Raw genomic sequence first — 19255 nt, 5'->3', positions numbered from 1 at the left:
AAATTATCTTCAAAAATGAATTACCTTACTTTTAGTTTTTTCTCTTTCTGCTCAGCATATATGTGAGGGTTTTGTTGGGGTTTGGCTTTTTTGCTACAGTGATTTTTCTCATCGTCTTTTGTCTTGGAGTTTTTTGTTTGCACTAGCTACGGGTAAGCCAAAGCAGAGAGATGCCTTTGTAGCTTTTTGACCTTGAAGCAGCCATGGCTCCTATTCAGAGTAGAAGCTCCCAATTTGGAGCCTGCTGGTGGGAAAGGTCTTCCAGCTGCTCTTGCTGATTTTCTTGGCAATGGTGTGCCATTGAAGCCGAGATAATTAATGAGTTTGGTTGGTTTGTCACTTTTAGGGCTGCTTTGGTGGAGACGAGAAGGATTTTGGAAGGTTGTTCTCATGGAAACAGTAATAGGGGCACAGAAACAGGGTGTTCAGCTCTGCCTTTGTTGTTTTAAGGGAAAGCTGCAAGTTCTTCAACCAACTGAGGCTTTTCCAGAACTCCCCCTTACTGAGTTTGTCATCTCATCTGTTTGGAGTGTGCCACATAATTACCTCAAGAAGGTTTTTCAGCGTTTTTGTGGGGAGTGGTGGTCAGGAGGAGCATTTGACTGCAGACTCTCTGGATGCTGGATTTAATATATCTTGAGCTTTCAAACCAACTCTGTAAACCTCCAAGCGTAGCAAACTGATTTCAGCTTGTTATTGAAGTTATAATTCCCAGTTAAAGGGATATATTTGATAAGTAGCCTCATACCTCAGTTATCTCATTAGGATATGCCTCAATCCGAGTGCTTGCTAGACCTAAATTAATACTTTGCACAGAAATAATTTCTTATTGATGGGCTTGGTCATTTTTTAGTTGTTCTGCCATCCCTAATGATATTGCCGGCTGAGTCTAATAGCTGAAAAGGTAAAGCTACTTCTGGTATTAAATTCATCAATCCTAACAGATTTGGCAGCAGCAAGCAGATCTATTCAGGTGAATCTTCTTCTCTCTACCCTTTTTACTGACTGAAGTGCAATGTTTTCCCGTGAATCTTGGAAACCCAAGATATGCAATTTCCAGGTTATTCTTCCCCACCTTGTTCTGTTTCTTTAAAATAAAAAGCAGGCTAAGGAAGGTTAAACTAAATTTGTGCCTCAACCCTTGCAGTAAAAAGCACGTTAGAAATGATCTAACTGTACTTAATGATATTACGCATCTTGGCAGCTGTGGAATGGGCTTTTACAGAGTCTCTTTTCTGTAATCACTTGAAAAACAAAATTTTCTCTGTAAATTCCAGTGCAGTATTGTTTTCGTGAACCACTTGATGTTCATAACTTCTGTCCTCATTCTTGAGCACCTTTCTCGGAAATCTCAGTCCAGGCCAGTACTTGCCGTTTTAATACTGTTCATTTGCATTTTCATATTGATCCATTCCTTCCTCGCTTATCCTACTAATTCTACTGGCTTTGTAAGCTTAACTAATAATTTTCTGAGCTTCAGTGAACAGATGAACTAGATGTATTGTCTTCCTTATTTAGAAAATCACGCGTCTTAAAAGGAAAAAGTGGTGTCAGCCTGGGTAAATTCACATCATAGCTTCTCCTTTCATTTACTTCCTGTAGTTCTCAATCAGTGCCAACAGCGTGGAAGCATTTTGAGGTGGGACAGCTTTTAAATCTGTGCTCTGGTTGCGCTCTTGATGGATTTGATTTTATTTTTCAGCATTCTTATGCATACAACTGCAGCGTCACAAACCTGCTCATCGGTTTCTTTCATTCTCCAGAAATACTTTATTTGCTCCACTTGATGATGTTCTCCTTGCTTGGCACTTCTTTCGATCCATGCTTTCATCTTTTGTCTCCATGTCCTTCATCATTCCCCATACTTGCAAATGAAAGCAAGGCATTGTTAGTCTTCCTGCCATACTTAGAAAATGTTACTTTCCTTTCTGTCCCATCCATACTGCCTCACAAGTCTCCGTGTTTTGTCTGTTTTCCCCTTAAAGTGGCTGAATAACCTTTTGGTATTGATTTAATTTCCCCTGTGGGATCTAAATCCGCTTGCCTTTTGGCAATGCTCCCTTTTATTTCTGCTTTTCCACCGCTGAAACTGTAGTTTCTTTCCTGACTTCTTGTAACAAACACTCATTTCTTGTAATGTTCTGCCTTTTCTTTTCAGAGGTTGTTTTTGATCTAAATAGAGTGAATCCCTGTTGGGGATAGAACTCCTAGGTAGCTCTTGGTTTAGAGAAATTCCAGGTGTCCTCCATGTTTCTGTGTTTTAAGAAGTTTAAAGAAGTTCCAGGTGGTTGGTTTTGTTTTGGTTTGTGTTTTTTTTTTTCCCAAATGTGTCTTCTTGCACCCAAACCCCTTAGTTTCAGACCTCGTTCTCTTTATATTTGAGTTGCATTTCAATCACCGTTACTTCCAATATTATTTTCTAAGTTCTGAGATAGTTTTTTGCTAGACTGAAGGCAAGTTGAAAGTAGCATTTCCTCTTGTTTCATTTCTTCTTCTAGTGATATTGGCAAACCTTTATCAGTATTCAGCTCTAACCCCGTGTGATGTGGTTTTTGTTTACTTTTTGCTTTGACTTCGCTGGTTTAAGGCTTTCGGTTTACTCTTTAAAAACAGTTTTGTAAAACTTGAAGCCTGCGCGTCCTGCTGCAAAAGGAGCCTTCAAAATGCTTCGTCTTACAGACCCGAAAATGTTACAACACGAGTTTGGCGTTTTCCCTCCCCCCGCTGGAAACACTTCCCCATGGCAGAGGTTATTTTGGAGGAGCTCACTCTCCATGAAGAGGTTTTTTAAGCTTCCCAAACCCTAAAAACATCAGGTTTTGAATAGGACTTTTTCTCTCTCTCTCTCTTTTTTTTTTCTTTTTAATCAAAACAAGTAAAAGGAGGGGAGAGCATACAAAGGAGCTATTTGTGCTTGCAAGCAGCTGTGCTAAGGCTGCAGCAATAGGCATCGCTGTGTTTTCCTTAGCAGCGGAGGGCTGTAGGTGTGCGCTAAGAGTCTGCTAATAGACTAATGTGCACCCTGTTGCGGCTTATTGCTATAATGAGGGGTTAGGAGTAAAAAGAAGCAGGGGAAATGGATGGGCAGAGTAGGTTGTAATGGAATGTTTTATAAGGTTTTCCTTGGGGCATTCAGAATGGTACAATTTAGATATACTTCTGTGATTGAGTTGAGGCAATCATAAGTTAGATAGGAAAGACCTTAGAAACCATTACGAGAAAGCTAAAAAGACAACTGTTGAAAGCACTTGGAATCCTTAATTTCAATTGATATGTGTTTTTTTACTAAAATGTTTTGTCTAGTTAGTTGACTGAGATCGATCTGGTTGGTTTCAAATAAGTTTAGAATAATAAAAATAGATAATAATAAAAAATTTGTGAAAGGTGGCTAAGATAATGGACTAGATACTGCTGTGCTCAGACTTCCTGTCTGCAAGGATATTTAACTGTATCTAATAAGGGGATAATAATGCCCCCTTTCTTTTATTTTGTCTCTAGATAATGTAGAAATCAATGAAGCTGTAAGAAAGCATAATGACTTATCTTCCTGAAATGCTTTTTGAGGAATGGCGGTTTCTCTACCAAAGAGATCTTAAAACTTCTCTAGTGTTTCGACTTTGCGTTCCCCATTGTGATAAACGTGTGGCTGCGTAGGGTGTGTGTGTGCGCACACGTGTGTGGGTTGTCTCGGTAGGGTTGGGGTTAGAAGATGCTTGGGCAGGTGAGCAGGGTGCCCTCATCCTACGTAAGGTTTTTAGCAGCTTCCATGGCGTCGACGATATCCGTAAGCACGTGAGAGGATGGTGGCTTTCATTAAAAACAAAAGATGAAAAGAAGGAAGAGAGTTTGGTTGAGGCTTCATGGAAGGTATGGTCAAGTTTATGGGGTGTGCTTTAGGTGCGAAACTATGACCTGAGGAAGCGTCCATGCACTGCTGTGGGCGAAGGTGGGAAAACGGTCATTGTCACTTTGGAAAAATGCCTGAATTATTAACAATAATTAAATAAAAACAAAACCACTGATAAATCTATAATTCGTGAGAATCTGACTGGTCAGCGTTTGTTTTATGTGAAGCTGTGCTAAAGCAAAGGAAAAACAAGTCTTAATTTAATTTAATTTTTGCGGGGGGGACGACGATGTAACCCAAACCCAGTGATCTTCAGGTGAGGCGGCGTGCGTAGCCAAACGCTGCCTCTCCAATAGATGTCACTGCAATCAACAGCAAATAGAGATGATGTTCAAAGAGTAAGATGTAGCCTGGAAAAATGCTTCAAGCTTTCTGAAAATAAAATATTGAAAAAATTACAATTGCAATATTTAATTTTCTTAAATATAGTGACAAGCGTATTTAGTACGGTGGATTGCCAAAGATCAGGCGAGAGCTAGGATTAGACAAATAGAGCAGTGACTTTCATTTTTTAGCTCTGTGTTAATCTCTATTTAATGTGACTCTGTACTGCTAATCTTCTTCTCCCATTCTCGTTCTGACCCATAATTAGCTAAAATATGTAAGTTTTGTAACCAGCCCTAATATCAGACCCAGAAGGGCTGTACGTGCTGGGCAGACTCTCAAGCTGTTGTGCCACAGGAGGATGGATTACGACGTTGGTGTCATTGCAGTTTGAGGTTGGGGGTTAGTTTGGGGTTTTGTTGTTGGGCTGGGTTGTTTTTTTAGTCTGTTTGTGAATCACATGCAGAGTTCTCATCATCTGATGAAGTATTGCAAAAGGAAATTACATTTTTGATGAATTAATAGTAAAACTGCAGCTGGGACTTCTTGTATTTTTTTACTGTGTGCTTGTACATAATGCACTGAACAGATGGCTTTGTGTGTGCTGTGATACATATTCTAAAGAAAGGACAATGAACTTTAAAAATGAACAAATTAATGGTATTACCAAAATAACTGAGTATTTTGACTTGTTTTAAATGCACTATTTGGAATAGAGAATTAGTAAGGACTTCCCCAAATAACTAAGTATGTTTATAAATTTAGAGAGAGATTTTATCTTTGTTTTTTTTAATTACTAAATGAGGGATTTTGAGTCTTTTCAGTATTTCAGTTCAGCACTCATTGCAATAAAACTAATATTGTTTGTTTAGAGTTTCAGCAAAATACAAGTTATGATGAAGTTTGAATCTCACGCTTATAATGACAGATTGGTTTTGTTTTCTGACATTTAAAAAAAAAACAACAACAAAACAAAACAACGAACACTGCACCATGAACACATATCACTGTTGGGAAACTGCAAGATTTGCAGCGTTTGAAAATAATCACATTTAATGAAGCCATTTGACTAAGAGGAATTCCTTTTTAACCCCTGTAGCTCGCATAAAAAGGATGCTTAGATAAATAATGACTATTAACCGCCGCTTTGCCATGCGGTGGGTCATTAGGCGTGATAGTACCTGCAGCTACCAGCGATGTAAACAAAGGTTTGAGGTGACTCGTGTTTGGGGACAGAGATGTCATTCGGATGCTGGCAGAGAAAGCCAGCACAGGAACAGCAGCCGTGGAGCATCAGTGGGTCAGATGTGGGAAACCAGAGATCTGCTTCTCCCTGCATACTTTCATAGGCAGCTTTCATCTGCTGGCAGATGTAACTGTTAGCTTGTGGGTAGCTTGAAATTAATATAATTGATGGCATCTCATAATAGAAACAGACAGACGGTTTGCCCTTAAGGAGAGAGAAATCTGAGGAAAAATAGGCCCAAGGTCGTCAGAAGAAAGACAAGCACTGAGGCTGTGTATGATGAGGATTTGAGCTGCTTACAGCAGTGAATGTTTGTCAGGAATGCAGATATCTTGAAGTACATGCTGGTACAGCAATGGTACAAGGGGGTTTCCCAGGTAAGGATTCGCATCTATCTCTATATTGTGTTTGTTTCCAGCAAGTCATTTTAAGTATTTTTAGTGATGATTTAGAACCAGTGAAGTGCTGGAGGTAAGAAAATAATAGCATAGATTTTTTTTTATTTTTTTTTTCCTCAGTTTGAAGCATGGACATATAGCATGATTGGAATACTGAATGCATTTAATATCTTTAAAATATTTTGCCTTGTGTTTCCTTATAAATGATTGTTTCTGTTGTATGTTTGTGTTCAACATTCTTATATACAAAACTGATGTGAGCACACAGTGCTTAAAGTATAAGAATTCCTAGCATTAAATTTCTTGCTATATAGAATTATCTACTCTTCCATAACTGTTATTGTAATGTAGAGACAGATGGCTGAATTTTCTTCACTTTGCTTGTTAAGAATGTGTTAGGTAAATGTTTTTAGACTAAAATAAAAAGCTGCTGGGGAATCTAAACTGAATATTCAGCATTTTCATGGTATAAGGAGGCAAAACAAGAATAAAGCAATGTGAGAGTAAACAAATGAGCTATTTGCAATGAAGGATAATCTAATCTTTAAATATTGCCTCAGACTGCATTTGTTCTTAGGTATGATCTTTTCTTCCAACACAAGCCAGGTATCCAGAGAATAGCGTTACAATGCCAGGCATGAAATATACTGATTTGATGTTTTAAGGTTATTACATTGTCTAAGGCATGGTGCAGGTGGCTTATGTTGTTCGGGATCTTTGATCTTACTCGGGTGTTACAGATAAGTAATTTCATATAACTTACAGATAGAAGATAATATCTGTGGTATAAATCTGCATACACAGGCATAACTGTGCAAACTTGCTAAGAGAGGAGAATACAAGTAGATCTTTATATTGCTCTCCCTGAAGAACGCTTAATATCACGGCAATGACTTGCACCTAAAAATGTGCAAAAAGGATGTAAATATTTAAAGAAATAAATGAAAGACTAGCCTAGAAAAGGTGGTTATGTGTTTATATTCTTGAACATCTCATTTTTAGATAGGGTGATATCTTTTGTCATTACCATTGTAAATGATGTTGCTCCACTGCATAAAAAAAATTATGTTATTATATAAAGGAAACTCTACTGTGCATTATGTCTTGTCCAGACTAGCACAGCATTGCTTTTAGTTAGAATACAGAATAGATTATTTGCATAATAGCTCTGTTCCAAGATGGTCTGCGTGGTTTAAACAGTACCTGCTCCAAATATGTACTGGAAGTAAGTCTCTAACAGAAGGGAAAGTAAAAATGTTAAATGGCGATAATTTTATTCTTTACAGATGTTGCCTAGTTTTCCACAGTATTACAGTAATTGAGACAGCTGTCCAGAATAACTTCTTTAACTCTTTGAGAAAGTTGAAGTTACCTTTTGCTTCTCAATCTTAAGACTTGATTCTCTCCTATTCAAGGTAGTGGCTTAGGGGCTAGTCATCAATTTACCTTCTGCTTTGAGCAGGTAATTGCTCTTTATCAGGACAGCTGGCATTTAAAGAGCAACCCAGAATATTTATCTGTAGGCACGCTCGCTATAATACACTGTGACGGACTATTAAAAATTTGCTTTATGCCGTGTAGTGACCACATATGTATAGAAAAGTACTTGCAAGCTAATGACATCAGGGAGGAGATCTATATGCTCTGTGTGTGTGTATAAAGGACTGATATCTGCATCAGATGAACATCTCTATTTTAGCTGCAAATTCAAAATACTTTTGCCATATTGAAATGAGAAGAGATGTTGTGGCAACTGGCTAAAGGGCAGATAGTTCTTTCTGCTACGCCATAATTAATAATGAACCTTTTATTATTAGTGTAATGATGGGCACGTCTGTTTGCTTCATCAGTGCTTAGAGATCACAGCTTCTGCTTTCCTGCCTCTGCTTCCCGGACAAGTTATTAGAGGAAACGTTAAAGCATTGAGCTTTTGGGGATCATCAAGGAAACAGCAAATTCCTGCTGCTGTGCACATAAAAAGTGCACGTGTGCTGGGCAGAGGTGGAGTGGAGGTCCAAAAGTGAGGACCCTGGGCTGCGCTGGCATCCCTCTGGAGAGAGCTGTCTGCGTGGGCAGAGGCCATGGCCATCGCGCCCGTTCTGCGTGGGGCCTCCATCTGCTCCCCAGAGGCACCTCCACCTCCATTGAGACACCCATTATCCGCATTACCTCGGTGAATGGGAAAGTGTTCCCAACAGGCAGATGGCATGTCAGGTACTACTGGTACCACCACAGGTACTGGTGGCATCTTGGAGCTGTGTGCTCCCAGCTCTCGCCTTGCCCTGCCCACCGCTGGTGCTGCGGGAACCAGCTGCTGTCGGGATCCACAGCTGTAACTCAAGATCCAGGAGCAGAGTCGATGTTGGCGTCATATTCTGGGGTCATTTTGAGAAGGTAAGGGAGAAGGGGGAGCAAAGTGGAGTATTGGGGTTTGTGAGTCAGAGCGTGCAACAGGAGAATAGGACAGGTGAGGGGACTGTGTGGGTCTCGGTCTGGGGGAAGGACAAGGCTTAAGTGTGGAGGAGGACCCTACTCTTCTGCATGTCTCTGTGAACAGACAGGTCAGCACAGAGCCAGGAGCCGCTGCCGTCCCAACAGCAGTAGCTGAGCATCCTGAACTTGGGGATTCCTGTTCAGATGACGAGTGTTCTACTGCCAGGGAACAGAGTTCTAAGAGTGGATTCGTACATTGTCCAAAGCCAGGAAGGGTAAACCTTGACTTCGTCGTACTGTTTTGCAGTTGTTCTGTAGATGCCAGATGCTTTTAACAGTTGTTTTGGATCTTTTAAAAATGCTTTAGGTAGTTTCAAAGGCTTTTTGTATCCCTTAACTGAAAACCAAGTGCATTAATGATCGCATATATATAAATACTTCTGTGTTTTACCTGCGATTTCAGAACTGTAAGCTTAAGTAGCGTTTTTTGGCCTGTGAATGTTAAACTGGTGTAGTACACTGAACTGCGTCCTCTATAAGCTGAGGCGGGAAGTTGTCATTTCCATGGTCTGATGATCCTGGGAATATGACTATATATTGAACATAAGTTCTTCTATCTGTAATGTGCTGTTACTTAGAGCTGAACCACATACCTAAATCGGGAGCAATTTAGAGGGAAATGCTAGGGTGTATGAAGGTACATACAAGAGCTTTTGTGTGTGTGCATGTGGAGCTGAATTACGGCTCTTTACGCTGTGCTTCTGAGAGCAGAGAGGGATTACACCATCCAAAGGGTTCTTAAAGATGCTATGCTTCGAGGTCTCCATCCCTCCAGGTGCTCTGGGAGTACACAGCAAGCAGCAGCATTTGCCGTATCTTAAAACAAGAGCGAAGTGTATCCTGTACTACTACAGTGTGTAATGGCCCTGAAGTTGTCCGGTCTGGCAGAGCCGTGGCCATTCTGTAACGGAGCCATCGGGGCCGCTCAGCCGCGGCAGATCGGCTGGATGCCCAGGGAAGGAAGAGGGACGAGATTCCCTTGGTGCTGGACCCTCCAGCTCCCTGTGCCAGGCTCTGACCTTCAAATCTGGACATTTTTCTGTACTGAATTGTAAACCTTAATGCAAAGTGTCTTCTGAACCAAAAACTGTATTTCTTTCTGGTGTTTGGCAAAAAAAATCTGTTTTAAACCCCATAAGGTTTGGCTGTACTTTCCTCCATTTTGTAACCTGTTATTCTCTTAGGGGATATGACAGGTTATTTGAGGTTTAATACAGTATCGTTTTGTTGTGTATCATTAAAATATTTAAATAGACAATGCAGTAATTTTACAGCAAAGCGCTTATTTCAGGATTGAGTTGCTGGAAGTACAGAAGATGCGGGGTTTTTTTAAATGCTGTTTTTCAAGGGAAGAAAGCCGTTAAGTGAACAGCCTGACAGCGTGGTGTGAAGTGAGGTATCACTGAAGGGCTGGGAGAAGAGTGGAAGGGGAAAAAATGAGATGAGGCTGGGATGTGATGGCCGAGGGAGTAAGTAGAGCTGTATGCAAGGATGAGCAGGGGCAGCTTATGCGTGAGGGCCAAGAAAGAGGTTGAAGGGGATTTTGTGAGGAATGGGGAGTTCAGCGAAGCCTTTCAGGGACAGAATGATGCGGTCGTTCTTTTGTGTGTGCAGGAGGCATACTGTGGCGTTGTAAATGAGCAGGACTCGCAGGGTGACACGCGTCAGGGGGGGCAGAGCGAGCGGGACCCGTGGCAGCTGCCGGCGGCACGAGCGGATGGATGGCTCTTGGCACGGGAGCACACCAACAGGCAAACCCTCTCGGCGTTCCCGGATGAGTCTGTACCGCAGCCAGGTGGTACATCTGCTCTGGCCCATCCTCTCCGTCCCCCCCGATAGCTGCGTGTTGGCAGCCCTTCCCGTTTTCCTTTGGGGCTGATTTCTGTACTCTGCTCAGATGCAGAAGAGACGTTTTGAGGGGACGACATTGGTACTAGTTGGGTGCTCCCTGCGCTGCCTCCAGCCAGGACTTGAGTGTAGAGTTGTGAAGAGTTTAACGAGTACTTCTGTGAGTACTGCACCTAATGAAGTTGGATTCCTGCAGATTTGTGTCTCCCATTCGACTGACTTGGGTGTCAAGGAAGGTGTGAGCTCTGATTTAAGCTTTTCCTGTGGCCGGAGCATTTCTAAGGGCTTTCTCTCATGTGAATTCTTTGACGCTTTAATAAAGTGTGATCTCACACCAAAGCCTTTCCCCCAGTCAGGGTATTTATCAGGTTTCTCTCCTCTGCATGGCCGCCTATTTTCATGAACCTTTTATAGTACCTTTGAGACCCCAGGTCCACCATCAGATTTGCTTCAAATTGGCCAGCAGGTTCAGAGGTTTGGGGGCAGGAGCTTGGATTTCACAGAGAACGATTGCATAAGCTTTGTTCCTATAGGAAAACAGAATAAAACTATTTACCATATTAGAATTAAGCTTAATTTCTATTAAGAGATGAAAATATAACTAATAAACACTGGAGCGTAACCCCCGGACTGTAGTTTGGAGGGCCTGGCGTCTCCTCTGGCTTGGTTACCATCTGTTGGATGTCTTGGTTAGCCATCTGTCGTAAGATACACAGAGCATCTTGAGCCTTCTGGAGCACCATGCCACAGTTTCTAGGGGTTAGGTGGCCATTTAAATTTAAAAAACTAAAATAAAGCAGGATCCGTGGAGTTCCAGCTTACCCAAAAGGCAGTGTTTATTCCTGAGGAGCAAATCTTGGATGCAGCTGAGTCATCCATTTGAAGGCTAAATTCCCCAAGAGAAAAAAAATCTGTTGAATATCAACCCAGAAGAATTACAGTAGAAATTACCATACCCCACTCTTATTTTTCCCTCAAGCATTTGGTTTTTAACTTTCCTTTAGTTGATTTCTTCCTCCAGTCAGAGTGGAAAAAGTAAGTCTATTTAATATAGAGAAGTTTATCCGTTTAGCTCTTCCTCTTGGATAAATCCTTGGAGCTGGATTTCTTTTGCCAGAAGGAAAAGAGAGAGTGCTTGACATATTGCAAGACTCTCTTCACATACATCATCAATTTCCTGATTATAATTGTGTTCATTTAAAAAATGCCCAAAGCTTAATGCACTAATATCTGTATTTCATTAAATACATTAAAGAGAAGCTATTTGTTACCTAATAACATACTCTGATGCTAAAAAAATATCTGTTAAAATACTCTGTTCACTTGTTGGTGATTTTGTTTTTCTTCTGCAGAGAGACGGATGCCTTGCGTATCACCTCTCATTTGAAATGGGGCGTAAGCAAAGGTGTCTGACCCTCATCCTTTGATTTTTACTCTTTGCGTAAGAGAAAACAGGTCTGCCAGACTCTGTCCTTTGGAGAGATTAAAAACAATCAGAATAGATTTTCTGATACAAAATATTGTCTTATTTAATCAAATCTGTCAAGTTTTATGATGTCATAAGTGCAGCATAAACCTGATTAACTTCTTGAATAGACTCTCAAGACAGCTGATTAAATAAGATGTATGGCTTCTTTAGGGAGAGTATACAACTGTTTTACGATTTCACGGTGATGTTAAATGGGGATTTTTCTGTGGGGAGGAATTATTATCTATTCATCTGTCCAGATCCCCCCCACCTCACCTGATGGAAAAGGAAAATGGCAGTTGGCTGTGTAAATGCAGGAGTTGCTGTCTCACTGAGACTTTCTGTGGCGGAAAAATCTGTGTTCTTATTAGCACAGCGGACGTACTTATTTTCCGTTTATATCACATAGGACGATGTAAAATAAACCCTTGCTTTCTTGTTTTAAGAAGAGACATTCAAGTTCATTCTTTGGTTGGTTGGTGCCTTTCTCTTTTGGAATAACAGCATTAATCGAACGGTATGTTTTCAGCCTGGAAGCGTGCGTTTTCGTTGTTCAGCTGTATGAGAAGTGTTTACTTTGTCATCGTCCTTTATGTTCTGCTGTTTCTCAGGCTGAAGCTCCACAATAGGAGACCATCTTACTGTGAGCTGAAAGGGGGAGCACCACTTGCCTGTCTCCACTTCCACCTTCCCCAGTTGTTTATGGTACTTGGGTGCTTGTTGCTCTTCCCTTCCTCAGCCTGTTCAACTCACTCATTCAGCAGAAAACCACTCCACCATTAAAGAGGAATGGTTTGTCGGTGGGTTGGTGACCTGCACAGGCTCACAGAGAAGTCTGAGGAGCACCAGAGGAGGGAGGGATGACGTTCTTCTTCAGCTCCACTTCGCGTGGAACTTCTCCTGGGCTAAACCCATGCTCTAAAATTAGAGTGCTGTGCTCTGCTGTGGGTCACTTTCTTTCATCCTCTCCTCCATAAGGCTGGAAAAGGTCTTCACTTTGGGATACAGCTTGAGCTAAGGTGCCACCTCAGCAATGAAGTGAGGCTGAGTGCGAAGCAAGTGACGAGCAGGCGTGGGCTGTGCAAATGCTGCTCTGCTCAACACTGTGCCAGCTGGACCAGGCTGACGAGAAACCAAAGCAAGTGAAGGGGAGCTGCAGTTTGCTTCTCCTGAAACGGGAGGGGAACATGGGGCCCTGTTAAAGATGGGAGTGCGGCAACGCACCGGTGCTTGCTCTTGGCTGAGTCTTGTAGCTCTGAGTTCGGCTTGGGAAAGGCATCCTGTGGATAAACGTTACCAGAGGTTGCCAGTAGTACTCTCTTAATCATGGGAGAGCCAAGTTGCGTGTCAAACCTCATTCAGAGTGTGGGGTAGGTCTTTGTCTTCTGAGGGTCAGGCCTCTTTTAGACTTGAAGCCAACAGTTGCCCAGTGGTGGCTGTACCGTTAGCTTGTATACCCGTTCTACAAGTGATACAATGATTATTACATTAGACATCATAAATGGAATATACACATCATAGCTGAAGATATGGAAGATATAGTAGAATAATTATTATTGGCTTTTTATTAATAGAAGAGGCCTTAAAGTGAAACTATAGGTATGTATTTGTTTTGTTCTAAGGCACAGAATTTGGCAGTCTCTGGCATTGCCAGGTGTTGCAGTCATTTTTCATTTTCATTTTTCATTTTACCTGGGCAATTAAAGGTGAGTCATGACATTGGGAAACTCAGCTTTACACTTAAACAAACAAAGCCTCTTAAGCATTGCTTGGTATTGTAAAAAGCTTGAAAATGACTCAAGTGCGATTTGATAGCTCAAAAGAACAGGACCTAGGACCAACCCAGGCTTATTCTTTTGAAATTTCTTGGCTCTGGAGAAGCATGGCACGATGTGGGGAGATAAGGGGCGGACTGGCCTTTTTCTCCTTATGTAATATTTCGTTTCTTGCCTTCGCATCCAGAAGTGTGCGGCGATGAGGTGGATGTGTAGGACACCAAATGTGCAGGTGCAGGGATTGTCTTCAAGTAGCTGACGGACCTCTCGGCACCTCTGGGGAATTACAGAGCGTGGTTTCAGTGTCCTGTGCAAAAGCACAGAGGATCCTAAAAGTCATCAGATCCTCTGTGAGTGTTTGTAATCAGTTTGAAAAACTGACCAGGTGTGAACCTAACAAACACTGATTCTGAAGAGCTGCCTAAATTTTGAAAAATGAGGAGATAAACAATACTAAAGAGTGTTGGTGCAGATGGTCAGGTCTGCTTGTCTACAAGTCGAGTACCCGCCATCACCTTATGTCTTCTAAAAGCTGGATATGCATCTTTTTTAATATTAAGCTGCTTTTTTTAATTTAAATTGGATTTGCACTTAATTTAAATCAAACGTTTTCTGCTTTTAGCATGTATTGTGAGTTCTAAATAGCGATCTACGTAGAGATCTGAGCATCCTCTAACCTACTGGCATAATTTAAATGAAAAAACTCTTCAGGAAAAGTATGTGTGCACCCAGGGACTTGAGAGAAATCTGGACCCAGAAGGGACTGTAGTAAAAATCCAGCTTTTGACTTTTTCTTCAGCAGCCCGAAACAAAGACCTATTCTCTCTACAGCTTATTCAACTAATTCAGTGGGAATGCAAACAGCTTATCAAACTTGAACAGTTTGTTAGGAGCTGAAAAAGGATATTTTTCTTTTCTGGTCTGTGAATAAAAACTAGGAGTGTGAAGTTGAGAGTTGTCAGTTGGAAAATTATGGAAGTGTTTGTGGCTGTGGTGCGATGGCAGAACCTCCTCCGAGGTCACTGCACGGCGTTTATCGTTAACTAGGTGTTCGTGAAGGCCCCAAGACAGACAAAAGGAAATCTTGGACAAAGTGGAAATTAGACCATTTAAAAATGGTTTTGATCACCATGGAACCTCCCTTATCTGCTGTGAGAATAACAATGCTTTTGTTTAATATTCCAGTTTTAAATGAAAACATTTTTCTTATATTAATCACAATTGGCATGTTTGCATGCAATATTTTTATTACAAAGCTGTTGCTTGTATTTTAATTGCATTCTAATTTCCATCCAAATACAAACAGTATATATTGTTAGGAAAAATATATAATATAGAAGAAATATTGTTCATAGTATGTGACATATGAGAGAAATATCGAGTATTTCAACAGATGTATAATAATTTTTATATTTCCTTAAGTACTTATATAGCATTTTATCCCCATGGTTGGCCTAAAGAAGGAGCATACAATGTAAGTATAATCTTTTGCCGCAGATAAATGTATTTTAATAGTGACTAACTAGTTACAATCAACTTTAGCAAAATAACTAAAACCTAAAAATATTAAAACAGGATTAAAATTTATCGTTCAGATCGCCATTGAATTATATCATGACTAAAGTAGCTGATCATGATCTGTCTTCCCTGGTTCTTCTCACTGTCAAGACTTGCACTCTGTTTTCCAGCATAGCTCTGTGGGTATTTTCTGGGCTTTACAGTCCCAGATGACTCACCCGACTTTAATCTTTTCTAATCGCTGTCACAGCATATTTAAAAATTGCTGTACAAACAAACTTAAACTGCTGTGGCGGGGTTTGGTTTTTTGTTTTTTGTTTTTTTTTTTTTTTTTTTTTAAATCCAAAAATTTAATTTAGCCCTCGTCTAGTCACACTGATTTTACGTAGCTTTGTTGCGTGGCAAGGCCGTGCTGCTGTGGCAAAGCAAGCCGTTGCGTTGGCTTGGGACACTCTTCCTGCCATCTCCTCTCCACCATCTCTTATCCCAGCTGCACGGTATCGTTTCTTCCCCTTCACCTGCTCTTTCACAACCTTTAATCTTTTCTTTTACTTTTATTTCTTGTTAGTGCAACTGGGTTTTTTTTGAAGCTTAACAGGTTTTTTTGTCCGCTTTTCACAAATGGTGGCAGTTCCCCTGGAGACCTTCCTTCTAAGAGTTCTCTCTGGATCTTTGGGCTCATCGGTACGGGTTGTGTTTGCTTGTCAAAAAGTTTTTATTATTGAATCCAAAAGTCTCACCATTTTCTCATCCATCCCGCTCTAGACGGAGGAGGTTCAGGCTCTCATCACAGGTTCTTAAATTAGTAACAAATCGCTGCATGAGAAATGTCTCGTCACCTTGGCTTCTGAGAGATGTCCTCTGTGCTGCCTCTTACAGTACCTGATCTCTGGGGAAGCTGAGGGTCGGGCCCATAAAAGCCTTCATTAGGTAACAAACTTTCATTTTTTGACAATAGTCTGATGCCGTTGTCTTTAATCAGACTCGGTGCAGAAAGATTCCAAGATAATGACTGTGCCAGTCGCTTTGCGGGAACATCATTATTTAAAGATGAAACAGTGTCAGATCAAGTTCCACTGTATTACTGTCAAGGGAGGAAGAATTTAAATGTTCACAATATTCATTTGCTCATGTTGAGACCAAGCAGAAAAGCAATGGATTAGAGTTCCCCAGGATTCTTTGTTCAGTCTCGGACATATTTGCTCTTCCATCAAATGAACGAGCAGCTTTCAAATAGAAATGTAGGGAATGGATTATAGATGCTGGCAGAGCAACGTGAGCAGGAGCAAACCAGAAAACCTGCCCCTACCAGAAAGAGTAGCTTAGAAAAGAAACTTCTACCCCAATTGCGAGATTTTCCCAAAACTGCATTGTAAAATGGGTCATTAAAACATTGCCACAGCATCTGGGAATCTGATTTTGTGTGTGCCCGTTGTGCGTCCTTACACATCCCTGACACGTGGTGGGCACGTCGATGCCAGGTGATAGCCGCCGTGCAGCGGGCCAGAAGCGCGAGTCATGTGCGTTTAGAGCTATTTCAAATTTCCTTGAGACTTGGCAGATGGAAATCAGTATTTTCTAATGTTGACATATTGTAGCTTGCCGCAGAAGCGTGCGAGGCAAGGCTCAGCAGAGCAGGAGCAAGGCTGCTTTCTCTCGGGAGGCGCAGCACGCCTGAGCCTGGTGGCTGTGATAACTGAGCCTTATCTCTGGGCTGCTCGGTGCCATCACCACCAAGCAGGCTGGCGAGCTCTGAAGACTGCAGTATTTTGGCCTTAGATGACTTAAACTCCATGGTACAATATAATATACTGCAATATTGTACAGTAGAGTATTTTTTGTAGGATTTTTCTCGGTTATCTTTTCAACGGCTTAAAAATGGGGTCTACAGCAGCTATCTTTGGAGGCTACCCCATATTTTAAGGATGTAATTAGTTCAAAAAGCATTCACTTGGGCCTTTTGTGGGCCTAAACATAACTGTGACGTGATATATTTTTACACATAACTATTTGTATCCTCATAGAGAAGATTTTTATCGAAAGAAAAATGTCTTTGTTGCTATTTGTCTGTATTTAATCAACTAGTGGCAGTGTGATGCTCCAGCCGCCAGCCTGTTTTGTGTGTCTCCTACGTAGAGGAAACAGCCAGTTTATCAGTCCCAGGGCAGCGGGCAAGAAACACGTGGGCAGCTTTTGCCAGTCCTTTCCTCCAAAGCCAGTGAGGCTGCAGAATTGTCGGCGGGTGCGGAGACACTCTGAGCTCTGCCGGAGTGACTGATTGCCAGATCACAGCACCCGGAAGAGGTCACTTTTGAGGAAACCCCAGCGCTTGGATGAGGGTTAATGCGTCATTTGAAAGGCAAATGAGTGGAAGCATTGTGTGCAGGGGAGGGCAGATCCCCTTATAATCAGCAGTTATTGGCATCAGGATGCTCTGCGTACCACACGTTCACTACATCTCCTTTTAAAACTGTTAAAGATCTCAGATAAAACATCGGTATGAATAGACTCGTCATGTCCTTGTCATCTGATTAAAAAAGAAAACATACAATATCACTTCCTCAGAGAACTTCAATGTCGTGTAACAAAGCTGCAGCTTTAGAATGACGCTTTGGGTCTGAAATCAGGAAAAAAATTTTGGCAGGAGCTGCATTTGTTGAAAATGTTGACATGAGCCAGTGCAAGTGTTGGAGATGCTCCCTGATGTTACAGGCTGTGGTTACCCTGTCTGTTCAGCCGGGGCTAAATGTCGCTTTTCTCTCTGCTGTTGTCTTTGTGTATGATGATCTCTTGATTGTAGGAAGCAAAAATTAATGATAACCGTTTCTAAATGTCACCTGCTCGCAGGAACGAAATGAAATGGTACTTGAAGTGGATTGTGGAGACTCTCATTATACCCTTCTTCCTGGATTAGTTAAAAATCACTAGCAGAAATTTTTACCTTCCACTGCAGAAAGAGTGATGTGAGGGACAAGTGGGATTTAAGGGAAGCGTTGGAGGAGAAGGAAAGTTTTCTTGTGTGAGCTGCGAAGCTGCTGCACGCGTTTGCATGGCGTGAGAGGAGCAAAACAGAATGGGAGCCTGAGTCGAAGGGGGCGGTCAGAAGAGAAGAAACTCAGAGACCCCAAATAGTAGTCCAGCTCCTTCACACAGAAAGAGAAGAAAAGAGGCAGTCTTCAAGTTAGGGTAAGAGTATTGTCTCAGGAGAGTTTAATGTACGGTTGTTTTTCACTTGAGCTTGGGTGAGTTGTATTTGTGCGAGTATAAAACCCCATACGTTAGCTGTTCATCCAGAGAAGGCTGTGTCTGTGTGGCACCTTGTGTGTGCTCTTGCCCTCAGGTACTTAAAAATAACGTGACAATTTTGGCTGACAGTATTTTGGGGAGGAAGGGGAAAGATAGAGCCATGGAGCTCTTTTTTTTTTTTTTTTTTTTCTTCCTTGTATGTGACAGGCTTGGGCTTGGGGTGGGAGCATGAATTGAAGTGTGCCAGAGAATAGTAGAAATGCTGGCTTTTATTTTTCTTTGAAAATCATCGCTTCAGTTTTGGTAAATGACTTCCAAATGGTGTACGTGAAGCAAAGTGTTGCCGAAGGGATGGTGGGGCTGTCAAAGGGAGATTGTAGGGGATGCCGAGTTTCTGGATCAGATGGGGAATCCGTAGCTGCCCCATCCCACTGCAGGGATGCTCCCTGCCCACAGCCTGGAGATAACGGCATTTCCGAAGCCGTGAGCCCCGGCAGCCTCTGTCCTCTCCTCTCACCACCCGAGGAAGGGGGGACTGCTCTTAACACGATCTCTGGCTCTTCCATTTAGATTTGCCAGTTTTGAATACGACTGCCCTATTTTTGTCACGCGTGCTGATCACCAAGAGAAGAATTGGGATGATTTTATGGAATTTTAGAAAACATTACAGAAATTCTCTTCTCTCTATTTTTTGGTTTAAAGCTTATGAAAACAGACGAGTACATCGCTTTTGAGATAAGGTTTGAAGAACTGTCTGCCTCCTTGGAGCTGAATAGAGGGCTAGTGGGAAGATTAAAACAATAAGCTTATTATATTATTAGTAGTGGGAGAATTCTAAACCCCATTTGTTCAATTATGGTCCCTTCAATATGCTTATTTAGGTTCTTGTAAATTGTAATCAGTAAATTAGACATGCTGCCCTCACAGCTCTAGGGTTAGCTTTCAAGGGACTTCCTACATTATTTTTTTTTTTTAGTGTTTATGGTGAAATCAAGAAGGGAATTAGTTATTTGATATGCAAGGTTGGCTCTG

At 41.5% G+C, this 19255-nt stretch overlaps 1 protein-coding gene across 4 annotated transcripts in view; it reads left to right on the top strand.

Annotated features, from left to right (window-relative positions):
- PATJ (PATJ crumbs cell polarity complex component) overlaps positions 1 to 19255 on the top strand; it is a 157772-nt gene that overhangs the window by 68433 nt on the left and 70084 nt on the right. The window lies entirely within an intron of this gene.

Source organism: Chroicocephalus ridibundus, chromosome 8 (assembly GCF_963924245.1).
Source record: "Chroicocephalus ridibundus chromosome 8, bChrRid1.1, whole genome shotgun sequence".
Lineage (NCBI taxonomy): Eukaryota > Metazoa > Chordata > Aves > Charadriiformes > Laridae > Chroicocephalus > Chroicocephalus ridibundus.
This window is presented reverse-complemented; position numbering and strand designations above follow the sequence as displayed.